The sequence below is a fragment of the Microtus ochrogaster genome, assembly GCF_000317375.1.
Source record: "Microtus ochrogaster isolate Prairie Vole_2 chromosome 14 unlocalized genomic scaffold, MicOch1.0 chr14_random_1, whole genome shotgun sequence".
Taxonomy (NCBI): domain Eukaryota; kingdom Metazoa; phylum Chordata; class Mammalia; order Rodentia; family Cricetidae; genus Microtus; species Microtus ochrogaster.
The window spans coordinates 18,701,793-18,721,238 of NW_004949096.1; the positions used below are offsets into that span (position 1 = coordinate 18,701,793).

Sequence of the window (19,446 nt, forward strand, 5' to 3'; positions counted from 1 at the left end):
GCAGACCTGCGTGCCCAGGAAGATAAGGAGGGCCTGGAGCGCCCGGCTTCCCTGCAAAAGCTGTGAGACTGGCTGGGGTGTAGGGAGCTTGAGGCCTGAAGGAAAAATAGGATCTGAACGAGGCAGGACAGACACGAGACATCTTGGAGAGAAACATGTTAATAGCCGACGGAGTGTGGCTACTTTACAAGGTCAAAGACAGAGTGGCTTAGGCTGGAGTAGCCACTGGGGGGGGGGGGGGGGGGACGGGAACGACATAGCCAGGACCCATTTCGAGAGATCGAGTGGGTGGTGTCACCTTCACTGTGATGGAGACTAACGGGGACAAGACGCGGCGAGTTGAAGATGCGTGCACGGCAAGCTAAGTGGACCTGCGGGGCGTGCTCCCGGCGCTGCGGGCGAATGGGAGGTGCCAGAGACCGAGGAGGAGTCGGTCACAAGGAGAGCAGAGGAAGCTGAAACTGAACTGGGGTCCTGTGGGATGATGAGGAATGGGTTTCAGGAGGATGGAGGACCAGGATAGGGAGGATCAAGAGGATGCAGAGCAGCCTCCAGGAAGCTAGCGGTGTGTCAGCCTGGGCGGGGCCTGGACACCCTAGCAGAGGTTGTCACCTCCAGCCTCCCGGTGAGATTGTAGTTGGAGCCCCGGGTGCGCCCCGCAGTGGCAGGCGCGAGGCTGCTGACCCAAGCAGTTTCTTCCCTGCCACCTCGGAGAGTAGGGCACCAGAGCAGCTGGAGTTCGGCTCGGGGTACCACCTGGCCATCCCCACCACCACAGGCGCCTGGCGAACGCAGGCCGCGCCTCCGGGGCCCTGGGCCGAGGGCCTGGCGACGTCACCGCGGCTGAGCGCTAACCTGGCGCGGGCTTCCTCCCAGCAGGTCCGAGTCCTTGAAGCCTGCTGCCGCATCCTTGGCCCTCCTCCCAGGGAACCTAGATTTTGCTAACTCGGGAAGGCTCTTAGTTCAGCTACTGATAAGGACGCGAGCTAATAGTTTATGTATAGAACAAGAATAATTAAGGTTTTTTTTAACAATGCCGGGAAAGAAATAGCCAAACCCGAGAAACAGACTAATAATAACCAACCAGCTAGAGCTCCTGTGCTCAACGCTCTTAAGGACAATAATGACGACAACAGCCATAACAGCCACGGTTTATTGAGCGCTTACTCTGCCAAGGCAGTGTTGAGCGCTTTGCAGGCAACAACCCTCAGAGGTAAGTACCATTATGATCCCAACTTTGCAGGAAACCAGGGCAGAGAGATTAAGTAACCTGCCCCAGGGCACGTAGCTAGCTGGTGTCAATGCCAGAATACCAACCTAGACTGTCTGATCTCGTGTAAATCTCAAACCAACCCGTTAAGGTCGGGAGCGTTCTCTCCATCTTAAAGAGGAGGAAAACAAGGCACGTGGAAATTTAAGTACCTTGCCCAAGGTCACCTAGCTGGATGAGGCAGAAAGCGACCCCAGGGCTCCTTTCTGTCCGCAGAACCCTCGGTCTTGGCCATAGGCGATGCCACTTCCAAACCACCTCCGACAGCCCCGCAGGCTTCCGCCCAGGTTTCCGGGAGGCAAAAGCAGCCCCAGGTGGGTTTGGGTAGGTTCCTGCAGCCTCCGCTCTGCTGATGAACCGGGTGTTTTGGAGCGGCGTCCTTGCTCAGCCTTCAGGCGTAGGATGAGGACGCCTCTTCTGGAATTCAGTCCCAGATCAGGCTGCGCGATCACGAGAAGGGACGGAGCGGGGGCGGAGGCAGCAGAAGGGATCCTGAGTCCCATTTGACCAGCCGCGGGGCCAGGCTCCAGATTTGTCCCCCTGCTGCCGGCAGAGGGCGCTGCCGCACGTGCAAGGAGTTTTCAAGAGCGTAAACTCTGCCTACAGACACCTTGCCGCGGCTTTCCTTCTTCAGGTGATTCCCCACCTAAGCCTCCAATATCTTAGACCTGCTTCTTTAGACTGAGCAACTGCCGTCCCTTCAAGGCTTCTCAAGTCCCAACCTGTTCGCTCTTGTTCTGTTAAGGGGCAAGGATGGGGCTTCCATATAGTTAAAAGGCAAATTCAGCTCAGTCTGGCCTCCCCTTCTAGTGAGCCTATGAGTGATTTAAAATGGAGGTGGATCCTCCACTTGAAATAGATAACAAATTTTCTTTCCATTCCAAAACGGAAGATGAAAACTAAAGAGGCAGCCAACCGATGAACAGTCTGTTTTCATAATAGCCACCTTTTGCTCCAGGTCCTTTTTAGACCTGAACATCGTGAATCATGATTCCCATTTGATGTAAATCAGAAAATTAATAAATAATGAGATCACGGTTTAATCTAGGAACTCTACCCTTAAAGCCACATTTCCAAGACCCAAAATGCACAGGTGCACACCACTGAGCCAAGGGTAGGTTATAATCCTAAATCTAGGGTGCTTGGAACGACCTTACCAGGAATGGAGGTTGGCCACCTTTCTGGAGCCCTCTTTGGGACTAATCTCTAAAACAGAAAAATAAAATCTAGAGGAGCCGTGACAGACACTGAGGGCTTTTTGCTTTTGTTTGGAATAGCATCCAGCGGGGCCCGTTCACTTGCTGTGTCTGGGCTCTGAGGAAAGTCTGAAAAACACAGAAGGGAAGGGGAAAACCCTTTTTGTGGTTTTTACTTTAAATCGAGTCTCCTTTTGCTATTTGTGCTATATTTTTAAATTAACGTGGCTCTCCCCACCCTTGAAGCTGGCACACAAATAGCAAAAACAGAAGGAAAGCCAGCTAGCGACTTTAAATATGGTTCTCAGGAAGGAGGGGCCTGACTTTAAAAGGAAATGGGAATTAAATGAGGTGTCTTGAGTGTCTCAAAGACAGACTTTCCACGAGGAATTTCAATCATGGCTTTTAGAACAGGAGCTTTGTCTGGGTTTGGGCTACTGCTGAGAGTTGCTCCTTTGAAGAGACTGAATCATCCTTCTCTAATAGGCCACATCTCTGGCCATTGGGTGAGAGATCCAGTCTTCAGGGGGATTTTTTCCTGCCCCGTGGATCTGTAACTCAGGCCCCTAACTTTTCCAGAAGTTTGTTTTGGAAACTCAGTCCAGGTGAGAGACTACCAAGGATCACATCACTAGGTGTGGTTATGTAGAATGACCAGCTGGTGGCTTTTCCAGACAGGAGCTGGTGAGATTTGTCACTTAGTTGCTGTCTCTGTTGCACTGTCTTTAAGCCAAAAGAGTTAGCTCTCTTCACCCAACACAAGAGGTCTCAGACTGTCCTCAGCTGCCTCCTGCAAATTCTTTGTCCTTCTGGGTACAGTGTTTCCTTTTTTTGGATCACTCACTCCAGGGATGTGTAAAGACGGCCTGCAACATACTGACCCTGGGGCTGTAGCAAAGATCCCACCAGGAGTTCAAGGCTCATGACTCCAACTTTCCTGCCTGCCTCTCCTGCTGGCTTGTGATTCTCATTCCTTTGGCTCATAAGAGTGCAGCTACTCAGAGTGAAGCAGATCGGGCCATATTTATGAAGCGTGTATATTACAATGAAAATCCCAAACTGCCATAGGATTCCACAGCTGACAGGAAAATGCTGTTTAAACCGCAGCGACTGTTGGGACACAGTGGGTAGAGCTTACCTGGCTTTCAGTCATTTTTAAAATTGCATCTTGGAATTAAGTGAGTCACAATCATCAGGGGAAGGAAGAACACTGAGCTTCTGTTAGCTCTCACGATTATTCAATCAAAATAGACTTTCACCGTCCACACCCTAAAAAAGACAGAAAGAATACTTAAGGTAAAATGTCAGTTGACTTTTTTTTTTTTCTGGAAAATCTATTAACACTTAATGATCTTGGCCTTGACCTATTTTTTAAAATGAAAAGAATTGGAGGTAAGATTCAAACCGTCCCTGAAAAGGGGTGGATTCCTAACTGGTGCTCTCACTGTGTGGTGGGATTGGCAGCCAGCGAAGTGCAAGCCGGGCAAGAGCTCACCTACTGAGCCACATCCCCAGGCCCCTTAATGTTGTTAACATTACAAGACTTCCCCAAGCCTTCTAGATGCAGCATCATTTCCTCTGAGGAAGGCAGCAGGACCAGAACCTGTAAGAGTGGGGGGCGAAATTTTCTGCAGTCAGGCGCGTTCGAGTCGTTGGAGCCAAAGAAACTATATAGGCGCCGCCTATGCGTGAGTGTACGGTTCTGCATTCTCTGTCTGAGGTCCCAAATCTCCATCACACAGGGGCCTGCGATGAGCCAAAGGTAGACATCTTAGAAGGACTGTCTTCCTACAGAGACGTTCTGAGTGACCGGGGATCTTCTTCCTAGCTCAGGGTCGTCTGCACGTTCCAGTTTCCAACTCTGCCCAGCTGGAAACTCTCCCAGCACATTCTGCTGGGAGCTTGCCAAGCCCTTTGGGGAACCGTCTGCGGCGCTTAATCTGGGGAAATGAGTTTTGCACTTTCAGTGTGTGAAATTCCTCAGGGGCATTCTTGTACTCGGAAAGAGAAATCAAAACCTGCTCTTTCCTTCAGAGTCCTTGCCGTTAAGAAGGTAAACCCAATATAGTTCAGTTGGTTCTGCCTGCCTGCGGCCGGCCCTGGGTGGGGGGGAGCAAGTGTCCCTCGGATATCATCCTGTCTCGCAAGTTGAGATTTCAGAGGCTTCTGTGGCCGGCGTGTATACACAGGGAGGGGCAGCCAAAGCGCCTAAGCCACCGAGGAGGAGCTCAAAACCTCGCTATCTTCCTAGAAACCTTGGCGGCGTGGGGCGCTGCTTGCTGTCTGATGCAACAGTTTGCAACGCGGTTCTGGGAGTGGAGGCCCGAGTGCGGCACACTAGGCCGGCCGACGCGCATGCGCAGGGTGCACTCTGCCCCGCCCCCGCGGCGGGAAGCTTTTCTCCAGATGTGCCGGGCGGGGACGGGGGCGGAGCCAGAGGCGAGGAGACCTTTGGCAGTTTGCGCCTGCGATCTGGGCTGAATTAGACTTCTCCCGAGGCATTGGCTGACTGACCCAGTGATCCAAAAAAAATCAGAGGCCAAGATCGCCCCAAATGTGCCTGGAGAGAAAAGCTGGGTTTTGAGTCGGCCTCCTTCCGAGTCTCCGGATATCTGATGCTGTACCGCCCATCTTGAGCGTTTTATTTGTGGGAGGAAACATGTCACGTCAATATATTAACAAAAACTGCAGATATCATGATTGTCTCCCATATCCTGTTTCTCTAAATTAACTTTAAATGGATTCCCTTTTTTATGTATTCTTGCCCTAAGTGATAACATTAGAGAAGCCACAGCCTGAAAATAAACTAAGAACTATTCAAATAAAAAAAAATGGTTTTGTATTAGCTAATATCGGCTTACCTACCACACTGGGGGTGTCTGGAGGTAATAATAACCGTTGTACTAAGGGCTGGTCAACGTTTCCAGGACTATGCTAAGCACTGTACACATTCTCTTGCCTCAGGACACCCTAGGAAGAGGTGGTTCTCGACATCTTTACGGAGAAGAAAAGGAAGGCCCAGAGAAGTTAAGCAATTTGCTTGAGATCACAGAACCAGGAGTCAAACTCCATTAGCCTGATTCCAGCATTTCCCTTCAATAGAGGAACGACCCAAGGATTTCTCCAAATCCCACCTATCTTTCCAAGCTAAGTTCAAAGGTTAGGGTCTGGATGAAGGCCTCTGGGGTGCCGGGGAGATACAGGCACAGGAGGGAGGAGGCTCACCTCAACTAGGGCTCTATACTAGCTTTACCTTAACTGCAGAATGGCCATAACAACAGCTTTTTTCCTTCTTTTTAAAGATTGCTTAATCTACTCCATAGTATCTCCAAGCAGTTTTGTTTTTATTTTATGTATATGAATGCTTTGTCTGTACGTTCGTCTGTGCGCCACTTGTGTGCGAAAGATGGCCTCTTACTCCCTAGAACAAGAGCTGCCGATGATTGCGAACTGCTCTGTGAGTGCTGGGAATTGAACCTGGGTCCTCTGAAGATCAGCCAGTGCTCTGAACTCCTCTTCAGCCCCAGTAATAGTGTCCACTTTTGTTGCTGTTGTTTTGTTTCGCTTTGATGTTTTTGAGACAGGGTTTCTTTGTCTAGCCCCCAGCCATCCTGGAACTTACTCTGCAGATAAGGCTGGCCTTGAACTCACAGAGATGCCCCCCCCTCTGTTTCCTGAGAGCTGGGATTCGAGACGTGGGCCTCCACGATCCAGTGTTCCTCCCACACTTTGGGTGTGACCAATTCGATCCTCATTTCCCAGCCTAGAAGACTCTTCTGCAACGGGCTTCCTTTCTTCTAAAGAGAGGTGGGTTTCAGCAGTGCCTGTCTCTCTGTCTCTCAGAACCAGGGAGCACAGTGAGGCCTGAATAGAGGAAGGCCCTTCCTTCCCGGTCCCAGAAGGATGGAAACACCCCAGAGAACACAGAAGGACCCTCTGGCCCGTCTGAGGTTCCTTCCCCAGGTATTATGGCTTCAGAAAACCAGTGGGCTTGGTAGGCGCACTCAGGCCCAGTTCTCTGGCGCTCTCGCCCCCCGCCCCCCCCCCGTGGCTCTCCTGCAGCATCTGCCGCTCATCCCCTCAGCCCTTCCCTACCCACCTAAGCAAATGAGGAGATGGAGGGCCAGCGATGCTAAGCTGCCATGGGAAGTCCACCCAGGGATTTAGAATGCCTGGAATTAAACTTCAAAAATAAGCTTTTAACAGATATGTAGAGCTATTCCCACCTTTTTTTCCAAAATTCACTTCACACAGCCTTCTCCCCCGCCTCTGCCTCCTTTGAAATTCCTTAGGGGCTTCCCACTCCTACAAATACCCCCTCCACCTCATCCCTACAATACCCCTTCCACCTCACCCCTACAAATACCCCCACCTCACCCCTACAAATACCCCCACCTCATCCCTACAAATACCCCTTCCACCTCATCCCTACAAATATCCCCTCTACTTCATCCCTACAAATACCCCCTCACCTCATCCCTATAAATACCCTCTCCACCTCATGCCTACAAATACCCCTCACCTCACCCCTACAAATATCCCCTCCACCTCATCCCTACAAATACCCCCTCCACCTCATCCCTACAAATACCCCCTCCACCTCATCCCTACAAATATTGCCTCTACCTCATCCGTACAAATACCTTCTCCACCTTAACCCTACAAATAATTCTTCATTTTCCTCTCTGAGCCAAAGTACCTCATAAATCTATAATTTCCCCCCCAAGAATCCTGTGAATGTGCATGCACGTGCAATGCTGTGTGTACCTGGTTGTGAATGTGGAAGCCAGAGATTAGCATTAGGTGTCTGCCTCAGTTGCTTAATCGTTCTCCACTTTTTTCTCTCTTCCTCCCTCCCTCCCTCTCTCCTTCCTTCCCTTTCTCCCTTCTTTCCGTCTTTCTTTCTTCCTTCCTTTCTTTCTTTGACTTGGGGTCTCAAATGAATCAGGAGCTTGCCATTTTGACTAGAGCGGCTGACCAGCAAGCCGCCAGGATCTACCACCTAGATCTTGTGTCAAAAATGCCTTCCACTGCCTGGTGGTGGTGGCGCATGCCTTTAATCCCAGCACTCGGGAGGCAGAGGCAGGCGGATCTCTGTGAGTTCGAGACCAGCCTGGTCTACAAAGGGAGTTCCAGGACAGGCTCCAAAGCTACAGAGAAACCCTGTCTCGAAAAAAAAATGCCTTCCACTGCACCCAGACTTTTACTGGTGTTGGATAGCCAAACTCTGGTCCTTATACCTGCACAGAAAGTTCTTCCAGCACTTCTCTACTCTCCTTTCTGGCCATGTAATCACCCAGAAATTCCACTTACCAGTCAGGAAACTACATATCCCAGAATGCCATTCTCTCCTGGAAAGAGACCAAAAATCGTATGTCAACCATGTGTCTCCTATTTTGGGGTCGGAAAATTTGGTCACTAGCTTGGATAAAGATTGGTATGCCCATAGACTTAAGTCTTCTGGCCCCAGGCAGACATGAATTTCCCAGGCCTCAGAGATCAGGGGAGGGAATAAGTTATTACAGCAAACAGACCCTTCAATTAGAAGCATGCAAGAAGATTTGGCATGCAGCTTCTGGAAGAGGAGGCAGGACCCCTGTCCAGGAGGTCTGTTTTCTTCCCTCTCTTCCCTTTTTTTCTTCCAGAGTCTTCTCTTAATTGTACCACCGAGCCACTCCCTTGTCCTCTTCCCCACCCCGTACCCACACCCAGGCTTTAACCATTTCATATAAAATCCAGCCCACCAGACGGAGGTTTCCTTCCACCCAAATGTTATTTTCAGAAGGAGCCATTGAGGTTGGTGAGTAATTGCAGTGTTGGACCTTGGCAAGCCAAGCTGAAAATAATCAGCGAGCAGATGGGGTGGGAAGAAAGTGGTACCCTTCCACTAAAGAGTGGGAGAAATCCAAAAGGGGTGAGTCAGAGAGAGGCAAGCGCAGCGCGGGGCCGGCTGGGCTGAGGGCCTAGAGTTCAGCTAAGGGGAAACCGCCCAAGGTGGGCCCTTTGACTGAGGCTCAATCCAAGGTGGTTCCTGGCTACACATCACAAGTCCGCATTTCTTGTGACAGCCTCTATGCTGCTGCTCTTACTCACTTGGGCCACACTGGAACTTGACTGTGTCAACTGACTTGTCTGTCTCTCCAGCCAGGCTTCTCAGCTTCAACACCATTGACATGTTGGGTTGGACAACTCTTTGTGGGGAACTGCCCTGGCCTGGAAGGAAGTTCAGCAGCACCCTGGTCACTCCTCCCTCGACGCGCCAAGTAGTATGCACACATTCAGTCATGACAGCCAAAGATGGCTAGTGTGCCACCGGTTCAACACCAGTCATCTGGTGCGCCTGGATCTTAACTATTAGTGAACTCTTATTTCCAGGTGCAGCTGCGGATATCCCAAACCCTTCTTTGTGCTACTAGAGCAGAAGACAAGGTAGACATGGGTGCTGCCCTCCGGGGAATGACAGGCTTTCTGGGACAACTGCGTCTTCAGTGAGACATAAGGAAAAGAAAGACAAGAATCCAGAAAAGAGTCCTGACCCAGATTGTGGGAATCAAACGAGCCTCTTGGAGAAAACGGGGACTTAGCCATCTGGAGATCGGGGGGGAAAAGGGTCTGCAGAACAGAGACAGTGTTCAGATGTCTTGAGAGACTCTGTACACTTAAGGAACCCAGAAAAGTCGCACGGACTGGGCTTGGGCAGTGGGAAGGCATCTTCTCCTCTCATCCCTCAAACTTGCATTTCCTGTGCTCCTCTTCTGTGTCCCTAGCACAGGCATTTAAACTCCGGATCATATTTAACCATCTTTCAACCACCACCCCCTCGTCCTTAGTCAACCCTTTCCAGTCAACTGGTTACCAAGCTGTGTCATTCTACCCCGGGACAGAATGCAAGCTGCCAGTCTAGCAGCCTCCACTCCCACCAAACCCCTGGTATGATGTCGGCTGTCTTCCTGCTCACTCAGACTCACGGAATAGCTTCCTCACGAGTCATTCTCCAGTCCTCCCCTCAGAGAAAGACGTGAATCTGATCACAGCTCGCCATCTTGGCCCTCTTGACTGCCAAAGTCCTGCCACACAGCTTGTCTTCTTCCTGGGACTTTCAGATGCTCTTCCTCACCTATCCCACAGGCCTCTAGCTTGCTGCTGCACAAGACCATGGTCACATGCTGAGAGCCCACACCTCCAGTTTTCTGTTCTTTGTCGCAATGTCCTTCCCAACAGGCAGCTGTAAAATCCTCACCAACCACTTAAGACCCAGCTGGAACACACTCTCCATGCCCTCCTCCCTTCCCAAAGGGGCTGCTCTTCCCCCCCCATCTGTTTCCACTGAGCCTCAGAGGGCCCTTCTACTGCTGCTGTGTGACCATTTGTCATGGGGCCCATAATTAGCTGTCTAAATCTGTCCCTTCCCGCAGGGTCTCATCAGCAGGTAATGAAGTAAACTGACTGTCCCGTGCACATTCCTCCTTTCCGCTTCCTCAGAGAGCCTAGGAAACAAAAGCTCGGTGTATAACTTCAAATATCAGTTAAGCGGTTGTAACCAGCAGATCCCTGAGCCTCCATAGCAATCACCCTTTCCACAACTCAAGCTTGGGTTCACAACCCTTACAAAGGGCTGAGTGGGAAACTCAGGTTTGAATTAGTATGCAACAAAGACTTCCTTGATCCACAAATATCTATTCTCCCCTTCTTTAAGAACAAAACTGGGGCATGGTAGGGGCAGGTTGGAAAGATGGCTCAGAAGTTAAGAGCACTGGCTGCTCTTCCAGAGGTCCAGAGTTCAATTCCCAGCAACACACATGGTGGCTCACAGCCATCTGTAATGAGATCTGGTGCCTTCTTCTGGCGTGCACACAGAACATTGTATACATAATAAATAAATACATCTTTAGGAAAAAGAAAAAGACTGGGGGCTAAAGATACTGCTCAGTGGTTAGAGCACTGGCTGCTCTTCCAGAGGTCCTGGGTTCACTTTCCAGCACCCTTGTGACAGCTTGCAACTGTCTATGACTCCAGTTCTAGGGAAATTGGCAACCTCTTCTGTCCTTCTTTGGTACAAGGCACATAAAATTCAATTTAAAAAAGAAGAAAATGGATTTTTGACTGAACAGATGGTTGTTTTGGTGAAGACCACATTTGTCAGCTTCCCTTGCAGCTGAACATGGTCATGAGTCTAAGTTCTCACAGCGAGTGGAGGCGACTGTATTTTCTAACTATGCTCTCTCAGGGAGCGCATGCTGCTTCCTGGGTCCTTCCCTTGTTCTTCACCCTGAATAGGAAGAGACAGAAAATGAATCTGTCTCCTCAGACTTTTTAGGGAAACTTTGTGTAGATGATGGCCAAGCCTCCCAACAATCTTGGACTGTTTTTATCTAAACTCTGACATGAGACAGACATCTTTTTCTGTTTTGCTTGCACTTTTGTATTCAGAGGCAGAATTTCCAATACTCTATAAACACCTGGCCGTCCAGCTCTGAGGAACGGGCTCAGGACCAAGCATGTGAGCTAGTTAGGACTAGTAAACAGAAGTGAGCTAGTTGAGACTAGTAAACAGAAGTGAGCTAGTTAGGACTAGTAAACAGAAGGAAATGAGATGAGAGCTTCTAGGAAGAGCATTCTTGCATTTCTGAGAGAGCTTCAGGGAACACCCTTCTCTGTCCTTCCAGACACTGCTGAGCCTGGAAACAGCTCCCGGTCTGCAGATGGAACTACATGCCGAGATGCAGAGGAAGGCAGAAGCTGAAGGCACAGTCTAGGGATGGGCAGAGCTTCTTTCCCTAGAGGAGATATGGCCATGGGAACAGGAGGTAGCCATAAAGAGATCTGGGTCCCAGTCACATGCATGTCGGTCACATTCTTCCCCTGCATTCCTGTACTCACTGCCTGAGAGGCAAATTTCATGCCTCAGAGCTCCTTGCCCACCGGTTTCTAACTGGAATTACTCCACAGAAGGTGCGAGAGGAAGATGGAAGCAGGAAGGCAAGTTGTCTGGTATTTCCCAATCTCTGGCATCTCTGGCGACAACCATTCTTTGTGTGCAGCCTGAGGGGTAGAGGAGCTGGTCATAGGCCGCCCGACCCTCCCTCATCCCTTCACTTTCTTTCACCTTGCCAACCATTTTTTCATTGAACCTGGACTCTGGTACCCTAACTGTACCCTGCCTGGCCCAGATTGGAAGGAGATAGTTGGGGGGGTTGCCTCCTGCCGCTGCTGAATCTGTGTAGAACCTCATGGAACAAAGTGTTAGGAAAACACCACATATGAGGACGGCTAGGCCCGCATTCTGCAACTAGGCCACCACAGTACATGACTTCAGGTGGTCATGCTGGTGGCTGCCAGACCCCACGGAGTTCCACACACGATGGAACACCATGGCAATAGGAGAGTCCGGGGTGCCTTCCTGTTTGTTGGATTTTAGTGCTGCTCACATTCTCCTAGCCTTAGTGAGAATCCCAGCAAGGCCGCTGCCTAGTTGTGACCTCAGAAAATAACATAGCCTCTTGGTACTTCAGTGCTCTGATCAAACTACTGAGAAGCTCGCCATGATGGTGACTCAGGACAGCACTAAGCACATTGCCCGGCACAAAATTAACAGTCAAAGGGACCAGTGAGCACAACTGATGATGGTAACTATGACAACAGCCTGAGCAGGGTGAGAGGCAGCATCAGTCTACTTAGGAGAACATCCGGGAAGCAGGGACGATGGCGGAGAGGGAGCCCAGTAGGTGGCTGTCGAAGTGTAAGTGCTAAGATTTGAGGTCTGTGAGTCCCCAAGGACTGGCACAGTTTCCCTGGCATCTCAGCCCTCCTCTCCCTCTGTCTGTCCTCCGCTCTCCTCTCTCTCCGGCTGCCTCATTTCCATCAGCAACCCCCCCCCCAAGGTGGGGCTTGGTGGCTCCTGGCCACTAAGGCAGGAGGGGCGTGCGGGAGACACCAACCTCAAGTGCCCTTCCCTCACGTTGCTTTTCACCTGGTGAGTGCAAAATACATCTTCACTTCTGGCACACTTCCATGTTTACCCTCCAGTCACCGGGCAAGACGGACGAGATGTGATGCTCCGCCGTTACTATCTCTAGCGGCATGCCAGTTTGTTTGCTTGCTGGGTTTTTGTTTTGTTTTTCTACAAGGTTTCTGTGTAACAGTTCTGGCTGTCCTGGAACTCACTTTGCAGACCAGGCTGGCCTTGAACTCAGAGACTCACTTGATTGTCTCCACACCACCTGGCACATCCCAGTTGTACAAAGGCATCAAGTTTGGGGACATTAAGGAACCTCCCTAGGGTCACACAGCCTGAAGGTGGTAGAGACAGAATTTCACCCTAGGGTCACACACCTTTAATCCCAGCAGGCCTGTGGCAGAGGCAGATAGACTTACAGAGTAAGTTCCAGGACCGCCAAGGCTATACAGAGAAATCCTGCAAAAAAAAAGGAAAAAAGGAAAAAAATGCAGGCTACCCAGGAGGACTTACTGTGACTCTCTGCTAGAGGTTTTGCAGGGAAGATTCATGGGTGCTGGCATTTGAGACAGGAGGTGACACCCCGCTCTGCCTCAGTGAGGCCGGGGCTGTCTCTGGGATGCATGCCAGGTATTAGAAAGGCTTTGGGCTTGGTAGGTCTCGTGGGACCAGGGTCGAGCCTGCTGCTTTCCTCCCCTCTTAGTCCTGGGGAGATAGTTTCCTGGAAAGCAGGTTGTGGACCCTGAAAGTCTTGTTCTCTGAAAACGCAGGAAAAGACAGACACCCTGGAGTGTCTCATCCCCAGATACCCACCTCCTGGAAAGCCATCTCCAAATGTCCCCAGCCTTGCTGCGGTTGTCTCTCTAATGACAGCATCACAGATGCCACCCCCTGGGGAGACAACTGGAGGAGGCCATGAACAAGTGCCTTCATTTGTCCTTCTGAGGTTCTGGGTCCTCATCTGTCCAGTGGCCTTCCTATGGGCAGGTGTCTGATAAAAGAGTCCTCCTCTTCCCCCTTTAAACTTCTTCCTCCCAGGTCACAGCCTTCCCTGACCATTTGACTACTTTTGGAGGTGGGGGTACTCTTTCCCAGAATCCTTCCCACACTGTGACCTCTGGGTCTGCAGGAGACAGTGGTTTCACCATTCTCTGCTTGTGGCCTGCTCAGGACAGGCTCCCCTGAGAGCAAAGGGCTTAGAGCTGGAGGCACAGCCCCACCCTATGTGTAAACACTAGTTGGGCACCAACTGACCTCAGGAGGGAAGTGCTGGCTGCTCCTGCCTCTCCCAGCCTGCCACTGAGGTTCCAATTGAATTGCCAAGCTAAGCTGGTGCCCTGGCCCCAGGCTGCCTCCGTCCTGGAAACAGTCACTCAGAGCCAAGCCTCTAGCTAAAGGTGGATGGAAGTTAAAAATTCCTAAGCATGGCTTGCCAGGCCCGGTCGGGAGCACCCGTGTTGGAGTGTCCCCATGAATCAGTCTCTCTAATTGAAATAGTTTCAATGATCATACTATCCCTTCATAAATGCAATCTGATTGTTTCTTTAAAATACAAACTGTCATTACATATAGTAAAATATTAGTAGTTTTAATGTTGGAGGGAAACTATATGGGGTTTTATTATTGTTGTTGGGTCTTGTTTTGTTTTTGTTTTTCAAGACAGTTTCTCTGTGCAGCTTTGGAGCCTGTCCTGGAACTCACTCTGAAGACCAGGCTGGTTTCGAACTCACAAAGATCTGCCTGCCTCTACCTCCTAAATGTTGGGATTAAAGGCGTGTGCCACCACCACCCAGCTAGAATATGTGTTTTATTATTATTTGAGAAGTGCTTTTCTGTACTGTTAAAATTTTCTTTAAGTGAAAATGTTTCTAAATAAATAAGAAAAGGGTTTTGGGGGTGCGGGTTTGGGGTGCGGGTTGGGGGTGCAGGCTTGGGGTGCGGGTTATGGGTGTTGGTTTGAGTGATGGAGCACAAGCCTGGACATGTAAGAACTTGAGTTCCTCCCCATTAATGTAAACTAAGACCACCATGGTTTCATTGGGGGTAAAAGTCAGAAAACTTGAAGCCTATAACGACAAATACACTAGGATGTTTTCCCCAGTGCATGTTTATGCTATATTATTCTTTTTGCTTAAGGAAGGAAATTATGGAGCTGGGGAGGTGTCTGCAGTTAGAACACACAGGGGTCTTGCAGAGGATCTGAGTTTGGCTCCCAGCATGCACATTTGGCCCACAGCTCCAGTTCCAGGGGATCTGATGCCCCTTTCTGACCTCTTTGGGCTTCTGCATGAACATGGCACACATAAACTCTCACAAGCATGCATGCATGCATACATACATACATACATATACACACATAAACTCTAACAAGCATGCATGCATACATACATACATACACACACATAAACTCTCACAAGCATGCATGCATGCATACATACATACATACACACACATAAACTCTCACAGGCGTACATACATACATACACATAAACACAAAATAAGTAAATACACTCTAAAAAGTATTCATGACTGCAAAACTATTTCCTCTTAACAATATATTTAAGGACAGTTTTTTTGTGCCCTTATTTACTTAAATATGCATCTTCTAAGGAATTTTTCCTGGCGTAATCCCAAGGTTCTAATTCTATTTAGAAAAAACAAAACAAAACAAAATGGGGTCTCACTACATAGCCGAGACTGGCCTCAGACTCCGTTCTCCTGCATGATCTTCCCAAGCACTGCGATGGCCAACTTAGAGTTTTTTAAATGTATCTTTTGAAGAGGGTACGTGCATGGTCAACATGAGAAGATGTACACACATGGCAGTGTAAGAGCACTGTATGAGCACATGTGTGTGGAAGCAGGAAGTCAGATTCAGGTGCTGTCTACATTATTTTTCTGAGACAGAGTTTCTCACTAGAATCTGTGGCTTTTCAGTTAGGCTAAGGTCTACCAGCAAGCTCCAGGGACCCGGCTGATTCTGCCTCCCAATGCCGGGATTGCCAGCCTGTGCCACCATGTCTGACTTCTTATGTGGGAGATGGAGACAGAGCTCAGGTCCTCACCTTGGGTAACCAGCACTTTGCCCCTGGAGCCTCTCCAGCCCTGCTGATAAAGTGTTTGTATGACTGTGATTATCGGGGAACATAGGACAATTACAACATGGACTGTGAATTGTTTTACTTTTTCTTGTGTAGAAAGTAACACAGTCTACATTTGTTGCTGAAAAAACCAGAAAATAGAGATCAACAGAAGAAGATGAGCCAGAAAATAGTGTCTGCTGATATTTTTGCTTTTAGCATTTCTATCTACTTTTTATATACATTTTAAAACACAATTGGGGACCAGCAAGATGGCTCAGCAGGTAAAGAGCCTGGCGTGTAAACCTGTCGATCTGAGACCGAAAGAGACAACTAACTCCAAAAAGTTGTCCTCTGACCTTTATATATGCATAGGCTGCAGCACACCCACATATATATGGAGGTCATGCACACATACACACAGTAATAATAATAAAATTAAACTTGCCAAGTGTGGTGGTGCACAGCTTTAATCCTTGCACTTGGGAGACAGGCAGGTGAGTTTCTGTGAATGCAAGGCCAGTCAAGGCTACAGACAATTTGTGATTGCTACTACTGTTACCAGAGGGTGAACACTTCTCAGCGGAGGAAATCTAGAGAGATCCCAATCTGTCCCCTGCACAGTGGGCTATCACCTAAGATCTTGACCTGGAAATCGGGAAACCACCTCTTCCTTCCTTTTTTCTCACAGGTTCTCTTTTTCTTTCTTTTTCTTTTTTAGCTTTGGCAGGGTCTCGCCGTGTACCTCGGGCCGGCTTTGAACTCTCATCCTCCTCCCTCAGCCTCCAAAGAGCCGTGTTTCACCACACCCTGGACAGCCTGCTTAGGACTGAGTTCCTCCTGCTGTCAGGTCAGAATGCACTCCGATAGCGATGAGCACCCTGCTCTGCCATTGCAGGGGAAGTTACTGGACAGGACCTGGCAGACAGTGCCACCAGGGTGAGGCAGCAGAGGTCTTGGAGGTGCCATTCCCTCTTCATTCGGGTTCTACCAACACTATCAAGCCCCACCTTGGGCCTCATCCCTGCTAAACCCTAATTAAGCATGTCTCGTTGAAGACATGCTTCCCAGCCTCAGGAGTTAGTTAACTGTATGTTCTCGAGAGTTCGAGCTCTTCAGACTGCAGTCCTGTAGCCTAGACCTCTAGATCTGAAAGCACAGATGCTACTGGACTAGAATCATTCAGTCTCCTCGGGTTTCCTTGACGAGGGCCACCGGGGCCATTTCAGGGTGAAAAATGTCAGTCTAGGCTCCTGGAGAACACTTCAAGCAGGCAGTCCTGGAAGCACTCTCTACTGAGCCCAGAGTGCGACCCCAGTTGAGCCCTCAGCAGTCACAAAACAACAGAGATCCAGATCCAAATCGGTCCTGAGCCTGGAGCTCAACTTCACACTTAATAAGTGACCTTGGGCAATTAGTTCACCTCTATTAACCCCAGTCTGCTCCTCTGTAAAACAGGGGTGACCACACGTTTTCTGCTTTTAATATTTAAGCAACTAAACATTAATGTGCTTGATAGAGTGTCTGACAAGTCATGTGCACTACACAGCATTGTTTCTAAATGAACTGAAAGCCAGTCGCTCATTACGTTGTCACTAGGTAAGTAGTTACAGCGAGGACCTGAAACAAGATGCATAGGACACCACATTCTGTCTGACTGCTGGAGGTACTCAGTCATCACCGACATTGTCACCGTCTCTTATGTCTCTTATGTCATTTGAATCCTAGGCCTCAGGAGCAATGGGGTCTACCCACCATGCATCTTTAGGAATGACAGCCATAAACTCTGGGGCTCCAGAGTGTGGGCTTCAGACCCACTTAGTGCTTATCCCGGCACGGAAGAGATCACTGAGCCCCAACCCCTTCCAGGACATTCCGAGGTAGGCAGGTTGGACAAGTTTCATCTTTCTGCTTTTGGGATTGGGGGGAGGGGTGTGATCCAGCACCTCCCACCTCAAGGGTCAGGCAGCTGTGGAGGCTCCAAGGTTGCTGCTGTGAGGTGAGGAGGAAATGTGAGGTCCCTGTTGATGATGCCATTTTCAGGTGCTCACGGGTGGCTCTGTTGCCATAGAGACACTGAAGGTACTGAGCAAGCTGTAGCCTCTCTTGAGTCGTGAGTCAGGTTCCATTTTATTTATTAAAAAATAAAACCAGCAACCTGACCTACAGAAGACAAAGCGAAGCTCCAGGGGCAGGTCAAGATGTCCACTGCCTGGGGAGATGAATCAACTGTGTTACGCAGTTCCGGGGTCTCCTGACGTCAGCTAGTCCCTACAAACATTCAGAAAAATGTAGATGGGGCGGCAGCAGTGCAAAGGTTGGAGGTGGGAAACATGAACAGAAATCACACTGCTGAGTGGAAATTCTGTCTTCCCAGCTCTGGCCCATGGGGATGCTAACTTTCTCAGATACAGAAGTCCTCAAGGAAAGTGTCACAGGCAAATCTTACACAAGTGAAGCCCAGACTTGCCCCAGAGATGACCAGACTGAGCCGGACCACCCACATGAGACACAATGAAAGTGTCCTCCCCATCCAGGTTGAACCCAAAGATTCCTCGGAGAGGGACAGAATTCTGGAGACATCCCCTTCCTGTTTGGAATGTGCCCGTGCCCCAGAGCTCCTGCCCAGGAAGAATAGGCAATGAGGACTTCAGCTTCCCCAGGCACTTCGGATGACCCTCGCCTTGCTCTTCACCTCCTGGAAGGACCATTATCACAGTACAGTGACACAGGGACCCTCTTCTTGACTTGGCACCAGTCCAGAATCCTGGACCTGTAGTAGAAGAGACAGAAAACCTGCTCAACTCACTGTTGATCCCAGAGACTGAGTAGGAAAATTTTATTTCTTCCTCTCCCCCTGATGTTGGTGTGGGCTTCCCTCCTAAACCAGCCCTGGGCTCCACCACTGCCTTCACAAATGCAGTCAAGCACAGAGATTAAGCCCTTTAGCGCTGAAGACAGGACCACTCGGTTTAATCTTAATTTTTGCCCAGGTATGTGACTGGTTCCCCGTTCCCGATAGGAGAGAGCACAGCAGAATAACAGCACGGCCCCAGTAGAGAGGTTTGTCTACATACAAATCACAAGTCACATAGTGACTCCTACTTGTAATCTCAGCATCCTGGAGGCAAAGGCAGGAGGATCTTCATATGTTTTTTGGCCATTCAGAAATACAGAGTAAGACCTTGTCTCAAAAGGTGGGCTGTTGTGTAATGTTGCTCCATTTGCCTTTATTCGGGGTGGTGTGTGGGTTCCTGTTCTGATTGGGGTTTCTATTGCTGTGATGGAACATCATGATGAAAGCAAATCAGGGAAGAAAGGGTTTATTTGACTTACGCTTCCATTGTTCATCATCAATGGAAGTCAGTACCCACATTCAAACAAAGCAGGGATCTGGAGGCAGGAACTGATACAGAGGACATGGGCGGGTGCTGCTTACTGGCTTGCTCTTCATGCCTTGCTCTGCCCGCTTTCTTATAGAAGCCAGGACCTCCAGCCCAGGAATGACCCCACCCACAAAGATCTGGACCCTATCCACCAATCACTAATTAAGAGAATGCCGAAAGGCTTGCCTGTTGCCAGAGTCTATGGAGGCGTTTTCTTCTCAACTGGGGATCCCCCCTCTTAGATGACTTTGGTTTGTTTCAAGTTGACATAAAACTAGCCAGTACAGTTTCCTCAGAGAGACCTACCAGGTTCCGCAAGACCTATTCTTTGGCTGCCCACTACAGCCCTGTATCTCTCCCACCCTCTCCACCTGATTAAACATCAGTTTTGACTTCAGAAGAGGGGACTGTTTTTGTCTAGTGTGTGTGTGTCTGTGTGCATAGGCAGAGACTGTTCCTTCATTTCCGGGTTGCCCTAAACTGAATAGAAACTATATTAATTACAACAGTGTTTGGACAATAGTTCAGGCATTTTCCTTGTTAGCTCTTACATCTTGAA

General features: G+C 49.5%; 2 long non-coding RNA genes across 2 annotated transcripts; both read left to right on the plus strand.

Moving 5' to 3' along the window:
• Window positions 1–289: 289 nt before the first annotated feature.
• LOC113457967 lies at window positions 290–19,446 on the plus strand. Its single transcript, XR_003378435.1, has 4 exons — window positions 290–1,213; window positions 5,431–5,625; window positions 17,230–17,381; window positions 17,879–19,446. It is a non-coding gene; the product is annotated as an uncharacterized LOC113457967 (long non-coding RNA).
• Window positions 6,089–9,926, plus strand: LOC113457968. Its single transcript, XR_003378436.1, has 2 exons — window positions 6,089–6,273; window positions 8,611–9,926. It is a non-coding gene; the product is annotated as an uncharacterized LOC113457968 (long non-coding RNA).